The sequence below is a fragment of the Athene cunicularia genome, assembly GCF_003259725.1.
Source record: "Athene cunicularia isolate RWA chromosome Z unlocalized genomic scaffold, athCun1 chrZ_part3, whole genome shotgun sequence".
Lineage (NCBI taxonomy): Eukaryota > Metazoa > Chordata > Aves > Strigiformes > Strigidae > Athene > Athene cunicularia.
This window is the reverse complement of record NW_020799144.1, coordinates 1592525-1614774: the sequence shown is the minus strand read 5'-3', so window position 1 is coordinate 1614774 and position 22250 is coordinate 1592525.

Sequence of the window (22250 nt, the reverse complement as noted above, 5' to 3'; positions counted from 1 at the left end):
TTCCCTTTGCCCCCCCCCCCAAAAAAAAAACCCTGAACTATTTTTTAAAAGATTCAGGAATAATTTTCTACAACAAGGCAATATCCCTACTTGCTCTGACCAAGTGCTTCCTAAGATGCTATCATTATATAGTTTGGGAACGTCAAAATTACAAGGTCTGTCCAACAGCCCTGTAGCAGGAAAGTGAGAATCAAAACCATAAGGCTCACAGAGGGGGCCAGCAGGTTGCAGAGCTGAAAGTATCTACAGTTCAGAAGTGCTGCTAAACCTGACAACTCCATATGCAAACCTCCCTCTAAACATTAATCTATAGAGCATCCAGCTGTTTGCAGCTTCATAAATCTCATATTCAAATAGATGACTAACAGATACTAGCCCAATACAAGATGTCTGCTTCCTAAAATCATGGCAACACAAAACCATTGAGTGATGGGCTTGCACTGAAAGGACAGGGGAATGGAGGAGACAGAAGGAAGTGCTACCATTGGAAATAAATTTTCTACTCTTGTTCTAGTCCATCTTTACTCTCAAGTATTTAATATTCTTCCTTTTCTTTCTCTTGAGTCTTCTTTTTTGTCTTTTCCACCCAGTTCTAAAGGGATTGTAGGAAATCTCATCTGAAACATCCCCTGTTCATCATCACCATGTTCATCACCCCCATGATGTAGTATAGTTGGCCAGTATCATCTCAGAGGGCCCTAGGATTAAAAAAAGTCTTGCATTTGGACTGTTAGTATTAATCCTATGCAGTGAAATGGACCTGGGAAATGCTACACTCAGCTGAATGTTATTCACCCCTAGCTGGAGAAATGTCAAACAACTGGGAGAGCACAGCTTCTACAGCAAGAAATGGCAGCATCAGTCACTTCACTCTTTGAACATCCCTCCTGCGCTGTGAACAAAGCAGGAGCTCCCGGACCTCACTGTGCCTGAGCTCTGCTTCCACAGAAAGGTGCATCAGCCCTCAATTACAGAACAGAAATAAAAACTGGTGAGTTTAATGTTAAAATGAGCAAATGGGTAAAAATTAGTAAATTTGCCCCCCAATCATGACTTGTGCCCTCCTAGAAGAGCCCAAATTTCCTTCCTAGGTAGAACTGAGAACTCAAACCTTCTCCTCCAAAACCCCCAAAATTATTATTCTCCTTCCAACTGCCCGAGTAGCCAATATTTCCAGGCAGAGGCCCAAGCCACTCTGCCCCTTAACTCAGTGCATACCCCCAAGCTCCACATCCATCCCTCAAGAGCACATAAATGGTTCAAAGTAAATAAATCATATACACAATTACAGAATCAGTCCTGTAATGAGTATGGAATTCTGGTTTGACATTATACCTTCCAGCTCCTTATTTGGTATGGAAAGGAAGGACACTGTTCCTGTTCATCTCTATAAAATTAGAGAAGTTGGTTAATTTGCAGCCTACTGATGTGGCAAACAGCCTGATTTGACTTCGCAGAGATCACTTTTGGTTTTATTTATCCAGTCTGCTTCAATAAGAAGATCCCTTATGGCTTAATTTCCATGTGCATAACAGGGTGGAAGTGTTAGCCTTCAGGTTAGTCACACAGCTCACCCTGCAGAGTGCAGCTCTCAGATGGGCCAGTAACATTTCCTGCTCAGCAGCTGATTTTACAAGTCCCTGTTACAGCTTTCAGTCTATCAGTGACAATTTTTTATTTTAGCACTCAAGCTCCATCTAGCACAGAGAGTGTGCTCCAGAACTAAAAATTCAGTGCTGCAGCTGTATAGAAAACATCCTCCCATGCAGAAACCCAACACCATGCTTTGTCTGAGACCAAGAGAGAAATAAGCTCATTGTCTGTTGCTTCTCCAGCCTTGGAGATTGACATGCTGCTCTTAAACAAAGCAGATACAGGGAAAAAGCACCTGCATACAGGAGGTGGGATGGCACCTACTGAGCAGGGTGACTCCAGGCTGGGTCCTGCAGCATGGGGACCAGTCCCACCAAGCTGGAGATGCACCTGGTGAGAACAGGCAGCTCTCCCAAGCTTGTATCTGCTTTTGTGTTTGGAGGGTGGTGGTGCAGCAAGACAGGCTGTGGCCTGTTGAAACTCTCATGTTTGTGTCCATGGTGTCTGTTTTATGCTGCTCTTGCACTTGCTGTCCAGGTGCTGCAGTACAAGTGGTGGGTTGCAGGTGGCTGGGAGGGTGCTGCATTGTGTTATGTGAGAACAAGCCATGGAGCTGGGAATGCCTTAACCTGCTCACGCTGCTGCAAGTCATGGTGCTGAGCAGTTTCTTGGAGACCTTTCTAGGCCAAGCTGTAGAAAGAGTGTTAGCTTTTCCCTCTAAAACTCTTGTAGTCCTTGGAAGGATGCCCAGGTGACCCACGAAATCCTGCTTTAGGGTGCCCTCCAGCAGCTGGTGGAGGGAATGTTGCTGTTGTGGTCCATGAGTGACATTTTTCTGCCATTTTTAGAGCAGAGCCTATGGTTGTGGTCCTCAGCTTTAGATTTTGCAGGTCCAACATTTGCAGGTTATCAGATGTAGATTTTTCCCAGGATCACCACATGGAGAGTGGCAAGCAATTGTCCACATGGCACAGGTGGTCTTGAGGCTGATGACCAGCCTTAGCCCAAGTTTAAACTGATGGGACCACAACGAAGGAAACTATTGGTTGTGGCAAACAGGTGATGAAAAAATGTTTGGCCAACACTGGCCTGCCTCTGAAGTAGTAAGGCAGGAATGGGAGAAGCTACCAGAGAAAAGGATGGAAGGAGTCTGTTGGGGAGCCTGAGGGTAACAAATGACAGATGTTGAAAGGGGGGAAATGCTGATTTACTGGTGTTGCTGAGCATGGGTGTGGAGTCAGCAAATAATGCTGCTGCATTGGCAGGATGGGGGCAAATATGGAAAACAGGACTGAGGCAGGTTAATTATTTCAGAGGGGAATACCGAGTCAATGACATTTACTGAGTAGTCTTAGTGTGTAAGGACAGTTACTGTAGGGACCTACAGAACATGTGTGTGTGTGTGCACGCACAACAGTCTTTAGCCCAGCCACGGGTGCCCACTGAGCACATGTTTAACTACATTTCCGAATCCTGATGGTTTCTAAAGCATCATAAAATTAAGTAAAAACATCAACTGAATCATGTGGAGAGCTTTTTGGTAGAAAATGGACACTTTGCTTGTGTCCCTGACTGAAGAATAAAGAAGAATTGAAGAAAGTTGGCAGCTGTGCAACAAGAAATTCAGAGTTGCAGAACTAAAGAACTGATACCCAGGATGTCGATGTTAGAGTTAGTCTCTTAGCTTAGCCAATCAGAGTATAGACTAGAGTGTGTGGACAGCAGATGCACAGTACATTGTAACCAATTATAATAACGCAGCCTAATGCGTGCTCAACGACACAGCTCTGAAGATAGTATAAATTTTCAGTGTTAAGAAAAATAAAGGTCTCTGTTTACACAGTACACAGAGTCCATGTCTCCATCTCCTCACAATCATCTTAGGAAGTTTTCACCAGAAGATTACCCCTCATCCCTAAAGCATACTCAAGCCTTCCACTGCAAATAAATTGCTCCATACCTCAGTAAAAAGCAAATGTTCTTCAAAATGCAGTTTTACAAGTACTGTTAAATATAATCTTCTCCATAACCCATTGACACTTTCCTTTTGCTTGACCGAGTCCTCCGAGAACTTAAAAAATGCCCAGCACTTGGTGGAAACACTAACTGACCAACTGTTAATACCAAACAAAAAAAGTGCTGGTGTTTATGGAGGCTTTTTAAATACTGACACATACCCACCCACAATTTTTCCTCTTCTTGGAACAACAAAAGCAGCTTGTAAGCAGATTTCTGAATGCTAAACAGCCCTAGGAAGGATGTAGCTTTGTGTCTCAAGTCTTGTAACGGCTTATGAGCACATGACTTAGCTCACACAAATGCTTCCACCGAAGAGGATGACTTAACATGCCCAAAGCAAAGTATTAGCATGACACATGTCGAAGCACCCCTGCGTAAGAGGCATTTTCACTAGTTACAGGGATCTCACCCAAGAGCCTCAGTTCAGTGGTATGTTATGGAGGAAAAAGAAAATGCAGCAGATATAAATGCTTTGTGTCAACCTTGTTTGCTCATAATTACGTTCCCTGACACACGTTTTCATATGTAATATAACCAGTCACAACTGGGAACTCCATAACTTAATCACAGAAGAAAAATTTCGAGTACCAGTGTAGAAGAAATATCTCCTGGTCTGCAGGTAAAACAATCCTTACAAAGCAACATGCGTAGTCGCGTTGAACGGAACGGGCAGGAGATGGCGCTCACTTTCTGTAGGTCTTTCTAAGGTTTGACTGTGCTCTGGTGTGCAACTTGAGTCTATGAAGAGAAAAGGTTTAAATATTGTACTGACTAACGCTATTTAATATGCAAGAAAAAAGCCTAAAAGCAGACCTCAAAGTACGACTTCTAACCAAACGCAGTATCGTGGCTGTTCCTCAGAAACTTCGATTTCTGCTGAGTATCTGCTGCATATTTCCTAAGTGTCAGATACTGAATATTCTCCCTCAGAACTCCAGTCAGCCCTTCCCAGAACTTGTCTAAAGCAGCCACTTTCATAGTTAACCATTTCCTGACATCCTTTTGCCTCCAGATACACCTGGTGAAGTTCTATTGACAGAGGTGAGGGCCTGCCCCATAATATTTTAGTACCTTGCTTTCTCTCATTGTAATTGAGGTCAGAATTAGGCCTGAAATAAAAATAGGTAGGGGTTTTTTTTCCCAACTAGATCTTCAACAGCAACAAAACCCTGATGGCACTCACTAATACATTGCAATTATGGCCAATACAAACCTTGATAAAGGATGTGAATAAGAAATCCTGAATCAGAAAGAAATATTGGTGATGTTTTCTCTTTATAGATAAAATATGAAAAGTTTGTAGTTGTATACAAGGAAACTTGCAACTCAAGTCACAGTTCAGTACTAGAAGGGGTTAAGTAAGTTCTGCAAGTCTTTCCCATGCTGCTCCAAATGGGAAAAACATCCATCTTGACTGATTAATTTCTAAATCAAGTGTTTTTGAATAATGAAGGAAAAGGTTCTGTTCAGAAGTGGTATATAAAAAGGAATGGATGTATTCTCTGAGTAAAAAGTATTTAAAGTGGCATGAAGGAATTAATTACTTGGAAATATGACTTAGATAATTTTATACATTTGAAAATCTGAAAGTCTTAATAGAGAGGCCATACTAGGAGTCCTCAGCAGAAATGAGAAATGAAATGCCATCTTCTAAATCAGAAACTTTGAAATGTCATTCTGATACTTCAAATTTGACAAGCCAAACAGAATCTGGATCCTGATGTTCAGAAAATACATCTTCACAGCTTTGTAAAATCTCTTTTAATAGACACCCAAATCATGACAGCCAGATTTCCTAATGTCTTCTCCAAATCTTCATTCCTGTTCCTCATCCTTGAGGTTAGCTGTGTCTCCCCTTCTCAGCCCCTCGAGTTATTCCTGTAGATTTTTAAAAGACAGCACACCAATGTTTACATGTTCTGCAGCCCAGTGCTTGCCTGCAGATGCTCAACACCTGTTTAATCACCACACCAGAAACGTGCCATCATCATTTGGGTTCCACTTTTTTGCATCAGTTTAATGCCTGCTCAGGAAATCTCCAGCTTTGCTCCAGTGAAGTCCCTGTTTACTTCAGCATTTGTGATGACAGCACCCACTGCAGAGTGCCCAGAGTCTTCATCCATCCCCAGCTGAGAGGGACAGTCATTCCTCTGGTTTTGTAAATCCAAGGAAAGAAAACACCTGATTGGCAATGGAAATACACTGTTGGAAGGAAGAAATTCCTCCTCCAGCTCTGTGTCCTGCCAGCAGAATATAATTCATATGAACAACGCATGAGACAATCGAGAAAGGTATATGAAAATAATTTTCTCACTGAGCAGTGAAAGTAGAAACCACTTTTCTCTGTTGGAATACAAATGCACTCATATACAGAGAAATATATTTCTTTCAAAGGCTCCTTGTATTTTAAATCTCCATAACCAGGGAGCAGCCACCATAGCTGCATGGCAACAGTGCCTGGAATCCATTTTCCTATAAATGTCAATGTGAGCTCAGACTTTGCTAATGTATGAGAATAGGTGTTGACTACATATCAGAGGTCTGGTAACATTAACGAATTGGTTAAGCACTAAGGATTTTCCATGTTTCTCATATTTTTGAAAGCCTCAGGAAACTTTTATGTATTTAACACAGGTGAATCTTTGGATCAGGTACTAAAACAGTCTGTAGAACAAAGCTCCTGGAGAGCATCCTATTCCATGTTCAAGTAAGTCAGATAAAGGCAAGAGATTAACTCTTCGGGATACTAATTAATCTAGGTGGGATGTATGTGCTTCTATGGTATGGCATCGCCCTGGGAGTTCATGTCCAGTTGCTCTACCTTGGTCTCCTTTGCTTACAATGGTGCAAGCAGTGCACATAGCTGCTAAAACGGCTCAATCTCATGGTGGTTTGTTAAGCCACTACTTTAGGGACACCAGTGCCAATCAGTGGGCTGATTTTTAGTTGTCTCTGTCTTTTGTCATCTTTCACATGACAATTTGCTTGGACCACAAGGCCCTTTAAACTTAGCAGCCAATTACAGATGTCAAACAAAAGTGCAACATAAAGGCAACAAAACAATGCTACCTCTCAGGTATTGCTCTCCTGGTGTCCAGTCACCTGAACCTTGGACTTCTTCACCAGAAGTGGTATCTTTATGTGTTATAGTCTTTAATGTTTTTTTCTTTCATGAACTTCTCTAAGACTTGGAATCCTTGTACAGTTTCATCATCCACATCTTGTGTCAATCACTTCCATGGATTAACATGTTGTGGGAAAAATTATTTCATTCCCTTTTGAACCTGAAAACTTTTGGTTTCACCTGCTGTTCCCTTGTTCCCATAGATGAGTACTTCTTTTTTTCTTTACTTTTTCCCATCCTGCTCATGATTTTATAGATTCTCACCATATTCTTCCTTATTGTCTGCTTTTTGACCAGTCTGCTTTTCTCAGGGGAGCAATCTCCATAAGCTTTCACGTTGTCACTCTGAGAACTTGAACAGAGCTTTTTTTATTCCTGCTTTATCTTTTTGTGATTGGGGGTGGTGATAGGACCTACACCCAGCATTCAAGAGGCAGGCACACCACAGAGATGTATAAGGACATAACAAAATTATCTCTTTTATTCTTTACTCCTTTCCTGCTAATTTCTCAGATCCTGTGGGGTTTTTGGTTTTTTTCCTAGTGGACACTTAGCTTCTGTTTTCATGTTGGTATTGATTAGGTGAGAGATCCTGACACTCCCATTTAGTTTTGGTATTCAGTCACAATTTGCTAGCCTTTAGCCCTGCTCAAGCAAGGGGTCTGAGCAATCCAGCTGCCTCCCTCAAGATAGCATCATACACCTTGACAGCATTGGCAAACTAGTGTGGAGGCTGCTGGGCTGTGTAGGTACCCACCTGTGCACAGAGGCAGGGGCTGCCAAGGCTCTCCTTGCTGGGAAGCCCTGGAAACTGGACAGTTTTTAGACGATACACAATATGGGAGCAGGCAACACAGTGCGCCTCTGTCATTTCCCTCTCCCCAGCACTCCCTCTGATGTCATATTTGCCAGGTATCTCTCAGCCATCTTAGGAGGTTGCAGTCACAGTTACTGGCAAGGTTGCTGGTCCCTGCCCTTCTAAGTGCAACTGCTGAAAGAGCAAGGCAATGGAATGAGAGCAGGTGGTTTTTGTAAAAGTTAATTAAAATAATGTGACATTAGAAATTCCAACATGCACATCAGTCTTTGCCTGTTTACATTTTGTCCTATTGTCATGATTAACATTTCACTGGGCCCGCAGGAGACAGGCAAGGAGATTGCACAGAAAGGGAGATTGCAAGCAATTTATCATCCTGGGACTGATAAAATGTCTCATTATTTTCCAATACAAATTGCAAAGAAAACCTGCTGTGAAAAGTTCTATATTTGTTTTTCTTTGAAGACCCAGGCAACTGTTTAACTTTGTGAGCTAATTATGACTGTATGAAAACATAGAGAAGTTCACTATTGATGTTTTGTTAATTGGAAAGAAAACAAGGACAGGGGAAATGAAATTTACCATCTCCCCCAGTCTGTACACAGCCATCACTAACAACTCAAAGGGAAGTACCAGGAGGCAACAGAAACTTCAGATTGTAGGCACATTTAATAAAGCTGCCATGTTTGTGTGTTTGTTTGTTTCTATTAATATGTTACTATTTTCTTGTCCTAAGAGGGTAAAACATGAACTATTTAACACAGCTGACAGATATCATATGAGGATTTGTGTTCTCTACAGAGGATGGAAGCAAGAACAGTTAGCCTGAGAGGAATACAGAGAAATTGTCAGAGCAGCCAGGGATAAGGTTAGGAAAGCTAAGGTCCTGGTAGAATTCGATCTGGCCAGGGATGTCAAGGGCAACAAGAAAAGCTTCTATAGGTATGTTGGTGATAAAAGGAAGACTAGGGAAAACGTGGGCCCTCTCCAAAGGAAAAGTTGGTCACCCACCATGTGGAGAAGGCTACGGTACTCAGTGACTTTTTGCCTCAGTCTTCACTGGCACAAGCTCCAGCCACACTGTCCAAGATGCAGAAGGTAAAGGTGGGAACTGGGAGAAAGGACAACTGCCCACTGTAGGAGCAGATCAGGTTTGAGACCACCCAAGGAACTTGAAGATGCACAAGTCCTGATGACATGCATCCACGGATCTTGAGGGAACTGGAGGATGAAATGGCTGAGCCACTATCCATCATAGTTGAGAAGTCATGGCACTCCAGCAAAGCTCCCACTGACTGGAAAAGGGGAAACACAAGCCCCATTTTTAAAAAGGGAAATAATTGAGGACCTGGGGAACTACAGGCCAGTCAGTCTCACCTCTGTGTCTGACCAGATCATAGAGTACACCCCCCTGGAAACTATGCTCAGGCACATGGAAAATAAGGAGGTGACTGGTGACAGCCAACATGGCTTCACAAAGGGAAAATTGTGCCTGACAAACCTGGTGGCCTTCTACAACGGGGACACAACACTGGTGGATAAGGGAAGAGCAACTGATGTCATGTACCTGGCCTTGTGCACAGCATTTGACACTGTCCCATGCATCATCTTTGTCTCTAAATTGGAGAGACATGGGTTTGATTGTCATACCTCTTGGTGGATAAGGAATTGGCTCATGGTTGCACTCTAAGGGTTGTGGTCAACAGCTTGATGCTCAGATGGAGAGTGGTGAAGAGTGGCATTCCTTAGGGGTCTGTGTTGGGGCCAGTGCTGTCTAGTATCTTTGCTGAAGACATGGACAGTGGAATTGAGTGAACTCTCAGCAGGTTTCTGATGACACCAAGCTGTGTGGTGCAGCTGACACACTGGAGGGAAGGGATGTCATCCAGAAGGACCTTGACAGGCTTGAGAGGAGGGCCGGTGCAAACTCATGAAGTTCAAGAAGGCCAGGTGCAAGGTCCTGCACAGGGGTCAGGGTAATCCCAAGCACAAATACAGGCTTTGTGGAAAACGGATGGAGAACAGCCCTGTGGAGAAGGACTTGGGAGTGCTAGGGGACAAGAATCTTAAAATGAGCCAGCAATGTGTGCTCACAGCTCAGAAAGCCAACTGTACCCTGAGCTCAATCAAAAGAAGTGGACCAGCAGTTCAAGGGAGGTGATTCTCCCCCTTCACTCTGCTCTCATGATACCACACTTGGACTATTGCGTCCAGCTCTGGAGCCCCCAACATAAGAAGGAGATGGACCTGCTCAAGTGAGTCCAGAGGAGGGCTTCAAAGATGATTGGGGGCTGGAGCACCTCACTTACGAGGACAGGCTGAGAATGTTGGGGTTGTTCAGCCTGGAGAAGGCTCTGGGGAGACCTTATAGCGGCCTTCCAGGACTTAAAGGGGGCTACAGGAAAGATGGGGCGGGACTATTTATCAGGGAGTGTAGTGAGAAAACAAGGGGTAACAGTTTTAAACTGAAAGAGAGTAGATTCAGCTTAGATCTAAGGAAGAAGCTCTCCACTGTGAGGCTGGTGAGACACTGGCACAGGTTGTCCAGAGAAGCTGTGGCTGCCCCCTCCCTGGCAGTGTTCAAGGCCAGGCTGGACGGGGCTCTGAGCAACCTGGTCTGGTGGAAGGTGTCCCTGCTTATGCCAGGGGGATTGGGACTGGATGACCTCCAGGGTCCCTTCCAACCCAAACCATTCTGTGATTCTATGTTCCAGATCATAATTTGATTAATTTATTCATTTCCTTGTACTAGAAAGAAGAGCACTTTTTAAAAAAAAGAGCCATCTAAGCAAGCATTTAGGTGTTGCTGAACAAGAAATAACATGAAAATAGCTAAACATAGTAGCACGGGTTCTTTATGTTCAGGTCTCTTTAAACACACTGGTGACAGTTAACTTACTCCTGTTGTTCATTTTAGAGGTCTTCAGACGAAATCCTTTGTAAGTTACCTAACATTTTTGCAGACTTTGGTGTTCATAGCTGACAGATTTACAGATGGCTTTGATTTACAGCTGACTCCAACACGCCTCTATACTAATTTTGTCATAAAATGTGATTTGGTTTTATGGCCATGAGCAATTCTGCAGATAACACTGTGTGGGAGTTGTCATGCTGAAAACCTGCCACTTAGGCTCTCTGCTGTGCTGTTATCCTTCTGCTTTGTGGACTTGGTCATCTAATTTGTTTACTGGCTCTGGTGAGAAGAAATGGGCCAAATGTTTCGCAGAAGCAGCTTTCAGTTAAATTTCATAAGGGTCCGCTGCCAGAATATTGTAAAATAAGGAGGAAAGAGTTGCTTCTGCCTTTGAAAATGGCACAGGTCACTCTACAGATCAAGCCCATTTCCCTCCAGGCTAAGCAGAAATGAAAGATCTAGGAAACATCTATTACACTGAGAAGGTATACCCTTTATATAAACCTCAACCTTCATCTAAGATTTGTTGTGACACCATTATACATTAGTTCTGAAGACCTCTCCCTCCCTTGTTCCTTGCAAGCCTTAATTAAACAAACATGTAGTCATAGCAAAAGTTAGAGGACCCGCTGTTTGAAACACAGGTAGACACAAAGAGGAGAAGGAGAGAAGTGTTCCTTCATGGTTCTCTTACAAAAATGAAGCAAGGGATAATATGAAGAATAAAGGAAAGAGCTAATTTAGGGATAGTGAGTTCAAGAATGATTTAGTAAAGAAGAACAAGCATATAATATAGAAAGCTTAGCTTTTGAGCAGGATTACCTTCTGAATACCTCCTCCAGTTACATGTGTTCAAGCTTTATTGAGGTGGGAAGGTTAAACAGAAAAAAGAAAAACTCAAGGCATAATTTATTCTTCAAATAACATGATAATAGCTGAAAGAAAATTAACTGTTTCTTTTAAAGGTGTACTTTTTTTTTTTTTTTTAATTTTTTCCCAAACATGGTATGCTAATTGAAAGGCTGTTTATCTTCCTTTTGTGTTCCTGTTATTTTCTTTGGTTTACATCCCTTGTGGTCAAAATTTCTCATAGGTCTAAAGCAAATACTCCATATAATCCAGTACAGCTCATACCTGTCCTCAGCTTCCCCTGAAGCCCAGAAACTCTAGGGACAGCAAGACACAACATAACACTTGATATTAGATGAACCACTTGTGGCATGGAGCAGCTGAGGAAAGTGCGGCTGATTTTCAGAAAATGACTAAGGACAGGAGTAAAAAAAACAGGTGATGAGACAGCCCCAAACCCTGGACAATATGTACAAAAGCTCAAGGAAAGGAGAACAGAAGTCATTGCTCCTCATTCTTGCCACAGAATAATGCCAGTGAGGTTGGAAAAGCGGGCAGAAGAGACAGCAGATAAGACAGAAAGGATTGTAGTGAAGCTTTGCCCCTAAATGACTGAAAACTTGCCTCATCTTAAAAATGCCAACTCTATTACACCTGATAACTTTGAATATCTGAGTCAGGAGTAAATACTGGCCTCTATGGAAATACACAGGAAATTCTTCCCACTATGATTTTCTGTGTCCATCTTCCCTCGTAATTTTCTGCTCCTTCAGAAGAAGATTATACAAAGAGCAAGCCACATTGTTTGTTTGTTTGTTTAAGCATGACAGCCTCTTTTCCTCTGTTACCATTTGATATCGACAGAATATTCAGTGGGGTACAGGTATGCTTTTCAAATTTCTCAGAAATCACATGTACACCTGGTTGTGTGGGAGAAGCATCAGTCAATTAGTTCAGTTTCCGATTAGCACATAAGTAAAATGAGTTTGGAGGCTGAAGCTTACCAGCAAATTTTCTGGAGCTGCTACCAAGTACAGCTATCTTCAGGTACCAAGTGAGTACCTTCAGGTACCTCCTTGCACTTTGAAAGAATAAACAGCTGGGCATATTCTAGAAGAAAAAACCCAACCAAATCCAGCTCCAAAATGCTAAAGTTTCTTTTTCCTCTCACAGATTGTCAGGTGCTGGGAAAGTATCGCATTTTTTGTACACTAACTAGACAACATTAAAAAGTTTTATGTATGCTAAGAAAAGTACTCCTTAGAAACAGTGAAGTATGATAAACATTTTTGCTTCAAGAAATAGGCTTCACATTGCTCCATTGAGAGATACACAGAGGAAAAATTTGAACAGATCTTGGCAAATACGCTTAATCCTCATGGCAAAGGCAGGAGATATATAGTAAACAGCATTAACAGTTCAGGTCCTTATATGACAAACTTTCTGTGCATTACAGACAAAAAATCAGTGGGACTGGATTTTTCCTCTGCAGTATCTGGAAAATTTCTGGGTGTGCAGGCTGAGACCATCCCTCATTTTGAGGGAAGATTGTTTCCTTCAGCTGCAGTATTACTTTTTATGTTATTGCATCCATGTTTCCAAGAGGCTGAGCATCCACATCTTACTTTAATCTCAGACAGAATTTTAATTATTCCATAAGGCTGAAAATCAAATATTGCTTGAATATTCAGAGAGACATAAAATGGCTTGATTTTCATAAATGGAAAAAAACATAGTTTCCCTGTCCTATTTATCTTTTAGATTGCAATCTTCACACCACTTTCATACCACCTCCATTTTATAAAGAGGAAACTAAGGCATAATCAATACTCAGAGATAAATGTCCATATTTTGCACTGCCATTTCAGTGGCTTCCAGCTTTCATGCCTGTGAACAGGGATAAGGTACTACATGTTTGGTTGCCTATGCTGCACAGATAGATTATAGCAGTGATGGAAGAACTTTGCTAATTCTCCATCTACCAATTTAACCATCTTCTTCTGATATATCAACAAGGAATGCAGTTGTCAGGAAAAAAAAAAAAAAAAAAAAAAAAAAAAAAAAAAAAATCTCACGCTAAAAGCATTTGTGAATTATGTATCTCTCCTGAGAAAACCATAGTTACTCTTGCTGAAAATTTGATTCCTTGTCATGTCCTCCTTAATTTTTGTTGAAATAACAGAAGATAAATCTTGATGAATGTAGTGTACTTTGTGTTTCTGGGTAAAGGGCCCTGCAGAATTACATTCAGTGATACCCATATCTTGCCCATTGACTGTGGAAAAGTCACATCAAGTCTTTTACAAAGACACTGAGTCTTATTTTTGAGACTCTAAGTGAAAATAAACATGCCACCTCTCTCGAAGAAGGCCAGCTTGGAAGAGCTGGTAAGTTTCAGTTCCAATTCAGATCACTATCATCACTTCTCTTTTTTCAAATGAATGGCACTGGTGAAATCAGTGAATGACAAAGACGTAAAGTAGGCATGACAAAAGAGCAAACAGGGTTCACAGTTTTGACTTTAGCAGGTTGGCTAACAAAGCCAACTGAAATTTTAATTGAGGATCTTTTGTGATAAATGCAAAACAAAACCTATGTTTTCATATATGTTCAGAGGTGCAGACAGAATTGCAAATCAGACACAAGGAAAATATCAGACAGAAGACTTATCCCATTGAGATTACTTTGTAAAACACTGCAAACTTTAATGGAAAAACCCTATATTGTTGTTGTTGTTGTTGTTGTTGATGTTGTTGTTGTTGTTATTTATTATTATTATTATTATTGTTGTTGTTGTTGTTGTTGTTGTTGTTGTTGTTGTTGTTGTTATTATTATTATTATTATTATTATTATTATTATTATTATTTCAGAGTCTTGAATGACTCATCAGCTCCTGGTCTACCTCAAATGGTCATTTTCCCTATCTCTATGTCAAAGTCGTAATGAGGAGTAACCACTACATTTAGAGCATTTGAGATTGTTTTAGAAAACCAAGATTTTTGGGGATCAGCCTGACTTCACTAGACCTGGCAACAAAAACCAAAAGCCAGCCTAGATGAAGGTGAGACAAAAGTGATCTTAGTTTCTTGTAACCTGCAGCTTCTTCATATACTAGTTCAAGATGAAAAGTGAGATGATAAGAGATGATTACAGCAGCTGAAGTAACAAGACCTTTCTTGTTTATTTTTTTCACTTTGCCTGCTCTATCCCACAAAAATAGTTGATTGTTGTTTTATTTCTGGTTTACAAGTTAGCCTAAAAAATTGCTATTAATTTGTTCAGGAGAGGATATAAATGGAATAGAATTTCATTGTGGGTTTAGAGGGTATTTTTAAATGAGTGAGGTTTTTGGCATTAAAACTCTAAATTTGGTCTTGAGAAACCTGTGCTGCAAGCTTTCACTGGGGAGGAGTTGCCCAATTGAGACATGGTTTTCCAAGTCTCTGGTCAACAGAAGAAAGATGTGCAATAGCTTAGGTTTTAACAGTCTTGCAGATGGATGTGTAATACATTTTAATAACAGTGAAATGAGGAATAAAAAACCCCACTGGAAGTAAGAAACCTGTTTTTTAACAGGAAGGACAAATAAAAGAGTTTACTAAGAGAAGACATGGATTTCTCCTTACTTTGAAATCTTTAAACAAAGTTGGATGTCTCTCTCAAAAGCAGTTTAAATAAAAAGTATTTGACTTGAAGGGAAGGTAAGTGGTTTGTGTTCTCCAGCCTACATTTTACAGGATGTCAGACCAGATCAGCTTAATGGTCAGTTCTGGCCTTTGCATCGAGAGCATGTATAGTAGCCTTATTAAAATCATCAGTGAAATGCAGGCCTCTTGGTTACAGTTTGGCATCTGCCTAACAGGAACTTTTTTATTTGCAAGCTGAGATGGAACAGTGCTCCACCTGACAAGCACCATAATTCTTAGGAAGAACAGAATGAGTCAAGCTCTGAATTTAGCCAGAACAGTAAGTTAAATCTTTTGGGATTTCTTATATGGGTTTTAATTACCCACATCCCTTCAAGAGCCAATTCTGACGTTTTATGTCTCATTTAATCAATTAAACATCAGTCACTGAAGTCCCATGTCAGTGCTTTTGTTTGATCAGATCTGGTTATCACTGTGGATATGGAGCCCGATTCCATAAAGAAGTTGATCTTTTCTTAAATACAACTTGTTTTGCCAAGAGAGAGAGAGATATAGTTAAGTGTTGCCTCAGCCCTTTCCATCAAGGTAAGTGGCAGGCAGCCACATTTTGATTCAACACAGGGACACGCCTTTCTTCCAAAGCTGTTAAGTCTACGAATTACTTCTGCTTTGAGGCCACAGGAAAAGGAAAGGACACTTTTTACTCTTATGGAATCAAGTTATACAGAAATGCAGTTAACAAAAGATTTAAGCAGCAGTACAATTTGCAACAATAAGATGCCACTTAGAGAAGGGAGATTGCTTCAAGGAAAGCTTCCTTTCAGTGTTTGTTCAGCACTAAAAAAAACCCCAAACAATAGTATCAGAAGCCAGACAAAAAAGCAAATTACACAGTTGTTGAGGAGCTTGTTTTTCTAGCTGGGGGCCAACCCACCGCTACAGTTCATGTACACATAAAGTCTAACTCGTACAGTGAAAACAAGCCCTATAATGTCACCAAGTCAATTTAATATTAAAAAACAAAACAAAACAAAAAAAACCCAACAACCCAACAAAAAACAAACAAAGTGTTCTTCAAACAAATTATTTCAAAGTTGAAAGTGTTCTTGGGTGTAATGGAATGGAAAATGGAATTGCATCAGTAGAGCTGAACTAAATACTCTATCTATTGCCAACAAAACAAAGCTGTAAACATTTCTTTCCACTCACAGATCTGTCTTTTGTTTCACCATCAGTGACTCATGAATGACAATTATTCATCACACCTGAAGATAATGACATGGTCAAAGTCTCTACCAAATTTATTCTATTAGAATTTTTCAAAACTTCTTGAATACTGAAAAGTGAAATACTTTAATGCAGGAAAATTTCAGTGCCACAGTTTGGTAAGAACAAAAGCAAGGAAGGATTTTATCTTCATGCAGAATAAATTCTGTGAAGCCATACCACTACAGCTGAAATCAATCTTCTCTTCTTTTATCTGCCAGTTCCCATTATCCTCACCATTGGGTCAAAACAAACAAGATCTTGCTCTGTTTTATGTTTGGGAATTGTGTCACTGAGGGATGATATTAGCAGTATGGGTGTTGTGTGATCTTCTGGTGAAGTGGGTATCATATATGAAGTGAAAAACTATGTACAGCTCAGACTTCACAGTGGTTTCGTCCCTCCACACTATTCCTTAGGACAGAACGATAGTGGTGCAAGAACTGAGGTGTGTGGACTTGTTCTGGTCACACAGCTAGTGAAACAGGCAGCTTAAAAATTGACAAATTTATTATCTCTAATGTACTCTGCCTCCTTACAGTGGTAACCTGCTCAGCAGTGCTAATGACTAATGAAATATAGTTGCTCATTTCAAGGGGCCATACATGGACTCAGCAGCTTTTGTCAGTGGGAATGGAAATATAAAAAATAAGTGAAAGCTTACCTTAATTTTTCCAGTTTTTAGAAGCCAAATTACATAATTCAGCTTCAGCTCAAGCAGATACTGGATAGCAACTACAGCATCAGTAAAGTTTGCAATATAGGATGTATATATCCTATTTAGGTTATATCTTAAGTATGGGGTGTTTTATAAAAGTTGTCTTGGTATTTCTCATAAAATAGAGCTATATATAAATATACATAATTATATAAAAATAAATAATTATATATTTTAAATTTTATATGTATATATATGTGTATATATACAAAACCAGTTCTTTAAACACTCATTCTGTTTATGATATCCAGACATGTCTTTCTCACTGGTTAACAGGTACATGTATTTAGAGTCACCGTAAACAGCAAAAACATATATTTCAGCATCTTATCCTTTCTTCCAAGAAGTTTCAGCCAACAAATTTTAAGGTCAGGTGTTAAAAATTTCCTTCCAAATCCTCCAGAAAAAAAATCAGCCTGCTGTCAGGAGTTTTCACATAATGTAAACACACCTCCTCTTCCATAGAGGAGAAGAATTTACCCTAAGGAATTAGGTCATTAGTCCTTCTTCTACAGATAGATGGTGGCAATAACTAAACCATTATTCACGTTTCAGATTGTGTAAGACTATTAATAATGCATCAGCAGCTCTGCACATTCAAGAAGCTAAGAGTTAGTATCGTCCCTGCTGTAGATGAGAAGTGAATTTGTGTTTTGTGGAGACAGTTGACTTGAATGGCCATGTAAGTAATAACAATATATGGCAGAATTAATTGTGGACCTGACTCTATCTCCCTAGGTCCCCAAACTGCAGAGAGTTGAGGAATGGCTAAAGCCTTTTGAAAAAGGAATGACAAGTATCTTTTTCCTGTTAAAAGATGGAGGAAAAGATCTTGATATAAAATATTATGGTTCACTTTTTTCCTCTCAGAAGGAAAAAATGAGGAAGCCCAGGATTTCCCTTTTTCCTCATTTTCTGACAAGTTTGTTAGGTATTATTATTTAATCTCTGTTTTAGTATATACACGAGGTTCATACAATCACACTAAGACATGGATTACTGAAACCATTTGAGCAAATATTTATATCCTAAGTACACTTGTACAAACCCACCAAAGTCTACCAAATAAATTGCCACTAATTTTTGTTTTGAACTAAATCATAGCAAAGGCAAAGACAACACTGAACTTTAAAATCTACACTAGTACACAATGGCAAATAGTACGGAAAGGTGAGCCTCAGTATGCGCCAAGGAAGAAAGAAATAGTTTTCTGGAAAGGAAATAAAGTGTCTGTAACACTTCTACACAACCATATATTATTTTTTCTTTAAATTCACACACACACACACATCCCCCCCCGCAATGGAACTCAATTTTATCCATCGGAGACTGGGCAGTGCAAGTAGGTATTCCTACTGGTCATTACTCAAACACATGCCAGCCTATAAAATTGTTCCTTATGTTTTTCAGATCTGTTTAACCTATCTTTGATTGCAAAAGATCTTTAAAATAAACACTTGCAGCTTTTGGACTAGAAGTATAAACTTGGTTACTTTAATGATTTATGAGGCCTAAACGTTTTCAGCAGAGCAGACGCCCACATTTCACACATGCCATCATTCAAGTCTATATAAATAATTCCATCTAATGGTAATAGTTTGGAGGCTGCATGAATTTATTCATTCTCACTCAGTTCTGCCCCTGTCACATCTGTTTGCATAATTCTGTCTGTTCTGTGGGTATAATAAAGTGCAATATGCACAGGAAGAGCTATTGTAGCCCCAGGTTGCCCGGGTGTTTGTACATAGTCTGGTGTATCTGAGTGAGGCCAACTCAAGGCTTCTTGGCAGAGTAGGTCAGACTGAATTTTGTCACTGCTGGGATGAAAACAAATTGACTATGCTGCCAGAGACTGTCTTACACGTGCATTAAGTACATTTTATGAAAAAAACACCCAAACCCTGCACTTATGAAGAACACCGCTATTAATCAATAGAAAACAAATCAGGCTTATTTGAGGGGTTCTTTCATTATTAGCTTAATACCTAGAATGATACCACCATGTCAAAAAATTAAGAGTGTCTGTCTAAGGAAAAGATTTTTTTTTCTGTAAGATATATTCAGTCATCCAGGGAAAGAAATGCTGGGGAGTAGAAGAGCTCAGGTTTCTGCAATTTTTGCATACTATCATGCTCTTGCCCTCTTCAAATCAATCCTGACAGGTTTTAAATTCTTGAATTTCAGTATTAAAGCCTCTGATTTAAAACTAAAATAGGCAGTAGGTTTTTCTGTTCTCCAGATGACTATGCATTGAAACAACTAGCTAATATGAAATAAGACACTTACTATATCCAGATCTGTTTGCTGCCTAGAGACAGTCTGCACTGAACCGTGTGTGACTGATCAGACTGGGCATGTCTCTGGGATGCTTTTACTTCATTGCAAGAGACCTACAACGACAGGTACTGCCCACGCACCTCACATTTCAAAACTCTCTGTTCTTGTGGGGTCATGTAAATTACCCAAGCAGGGAGGAGAAGTTACATATTAGAAGAAAACAGCATGATATATTTCATTTTCCTCACTGATCTGCAGTTAAGATGATGTATATTGCTAACATTATATGTTTAAAAAGTGCCTAAAAACCTCAGAAAACCAAATGCCATACCTTTCCCTCCCACAAAAAATACAGAGCAGAAGACACAATTTATTTCTTCAGCAAAAAATGGGATAAATTTTATATGGCATATATTTTTCGATGGAAGGCTGTGCTAGGTCTTCCATGTGCTGAGCGTCTTTGAAGGTTTACCGATATGCCTGTGTTTGAGTTATGTTTTGTTAAATAGTTCGACGTGGGTTACAAGTTCTAGAGCATAAATTTTTTGGTAGATGCAAACAATGAGGATGTAATTTCAAATGGGAAACTTCCAGCTATATCTTAGTTTTCTTTAATATAGTATGAATGGACACATTGTAGAATTTGGCTTGCTGCTGCTGTTTGTTTGTATGACACCTCCAGGAACTGTACAATCATGTGGCAAGAGACAGGTGCTGCCCTGAAGAACTTACATTTTGAATGCACAGAGCAACTGAGATTGGGAAAAAAATATGGTGTTGTCAAAGAAGTCCAAAAAGAAGTCACATGGGAACATTCAGGAAGTAACCACAGGCCTCAGGTCTAAAAGAAAGGCAAAATAAAGTCCCAAGAGTTTTCAGAAGTTACTATTTAAGATTAAATATGAGGCTGGTGTAGCCCAGCATCTTGTCTCCATCACCTAGTACCACTTCTTCAGAAGGTGCAAGACCCTCATGTTAGGCAGCTCGGTGACTCATCCAGATCTCTAACTGCTAAGATTAGACACATCTGAAGCATGGCATTTACATCTCTTCCAAAATCTGCATAAGCTTTAAATATTGGCATCTCTGAGAATTTAATTATCCTACAGATGTCCAGTTCTGCACTAAACCCATGATGTTTCTCTCCAGGCTGAAAGCTTTATGAGATTGTCTGCACAGAGCTGGCATGAATCTCAAAGCAGTGCTTGCAATTCAGGTCAAATCTTGTTGTCAGACACATAGATGAAAGGCCTACAGTTTAGAATTTGAGATATTTGCAGGTATTTCAGCAGTCTTTTTCCCAGCTTTACTCTAAGTTTTTCTTTCACCTGAATCCAAATCCTACAGTTTTCATACTGCTATTTTATATAACTTTCAGTGTAAAATAAAATACAGTTATTCCGACATATTTCAATCCTGTAAGTCAACTGAGAATTAAGAGAACACAGATATATTTTATCTGGAACTGTTATTTTTACAGTGCTGGAGACAATGAGGACCCTCTTCTGGTTTTTGTAAAAGTATTTTACAAGCAAATGTCTAGAATTACATTTGATGAACCATGATGACCAAGATTTATAATACAAGAACAGGTTAAGAACTATAAGATATAATAATAACTGCTGAAAATAAACAGAAATTTTACTTTGTCAAAAAGAAATTCCATTTACCTTTAAAGAAAGAGAAGTAAATAACTACTCATCAAACATCAGACTCAATCACATGCATCACTTAGGGCCACTAATCACTGCACTTTTTGATCATTATGAAGTCAGCACAGATCTTCCCTTAAACAAGAACTGAAATACTTTACAAGTCTTCACACAGGGTATATATAGTTTAATGTATTCAATGCCAACGACATCATAAATTGTATCCATCAAAGATGGACTCCTCTTTTCAGCCCCTTCCCTCAATCTCCTCCTTTCCAGCCTCATTGATCAATCCACTCCTTTCTGACCCCATCCTTCAATCTTCTGCTTTACAACCTCATCCCTCAATCACCCACTTTCCAACTCCACTTCTCAATCCTAGTGTACTTTGGGGGCTGCAAACCAGACCCTGCCTGAAGATGAGGGGGCTTGAAGCCTTGACAGTCCAGCTCTCCCCCACCCACAGCTCCTGCTTACCTGACAGTCCTCTACCAACACATCACCCCATCTCACCTGGGACTCCATGGTGAGTCCTAAGTGTTGGTATAGGCTAGTGCAGAAAAAGACTTGCACTGCCCCTTGCCTCAGCACACACCTTAATGATCAACACTAGGTTTCAGACTCCAAGGCCTTTGGACAAAGGTGCTGCATTAAATTGTGCATTTTACTGTTTTTCCAATGTGCTGGGTTTGTGACAGGGTTTTTGGTAGCGGGAGAGGTGGCTACAGTGGTGGCCCCCTGTGAGAAGCTTTTCAAAGTTCCCCTGACTCCAAGTTGGACCCGTCTCTGGCCAAGGCTGAGCCAATTAGCAATGGTGGCCATTCCTCTAGATAACATATTTAAGAAGGGAAACCAAATAAGGGGGGACTTTGAGGATTAGTTATGAGAAGGACACCTGTGCAAACACTGAGGTCAGTGGAAGAAAGCATGGGGGGGAGGTGTGGCCTCCCTGTAACCCATTGTGAGATGGCAGGGCTGCCCCCCTGCCACCATGGAGGTCACCAGTGGAGCAGAGATCCTGTGGAGGACCCCCGGGACTCTGTGGGAAGAAGCAGGTCCCACCGTTGTAGTTCAGCACTGGGAGGACTGCAACACCTGGACATGACACAGGCCAGAGCATCTGGAGAAAAATGCATCCTGTGGGGAGGACTCACAGCAGAGAGAGTCTGTGGAGGACTGTCTCCTGTGAGAGGGGAACCACATGGAGCGGGGGGAAGAATGCAGCAGAGTGCTTCCCCCACCTTGGAATAGGAGGCAGCAGACTGACTGCACCCCCCAAGCCCTGCCCCTGAGCTGCTGAGGGAGAAGGCAGAAATACTGGGAATAAGGGAGGGGTGGAGGGAGGTGTTTTTAAGATTTGGTAACACTTCTCA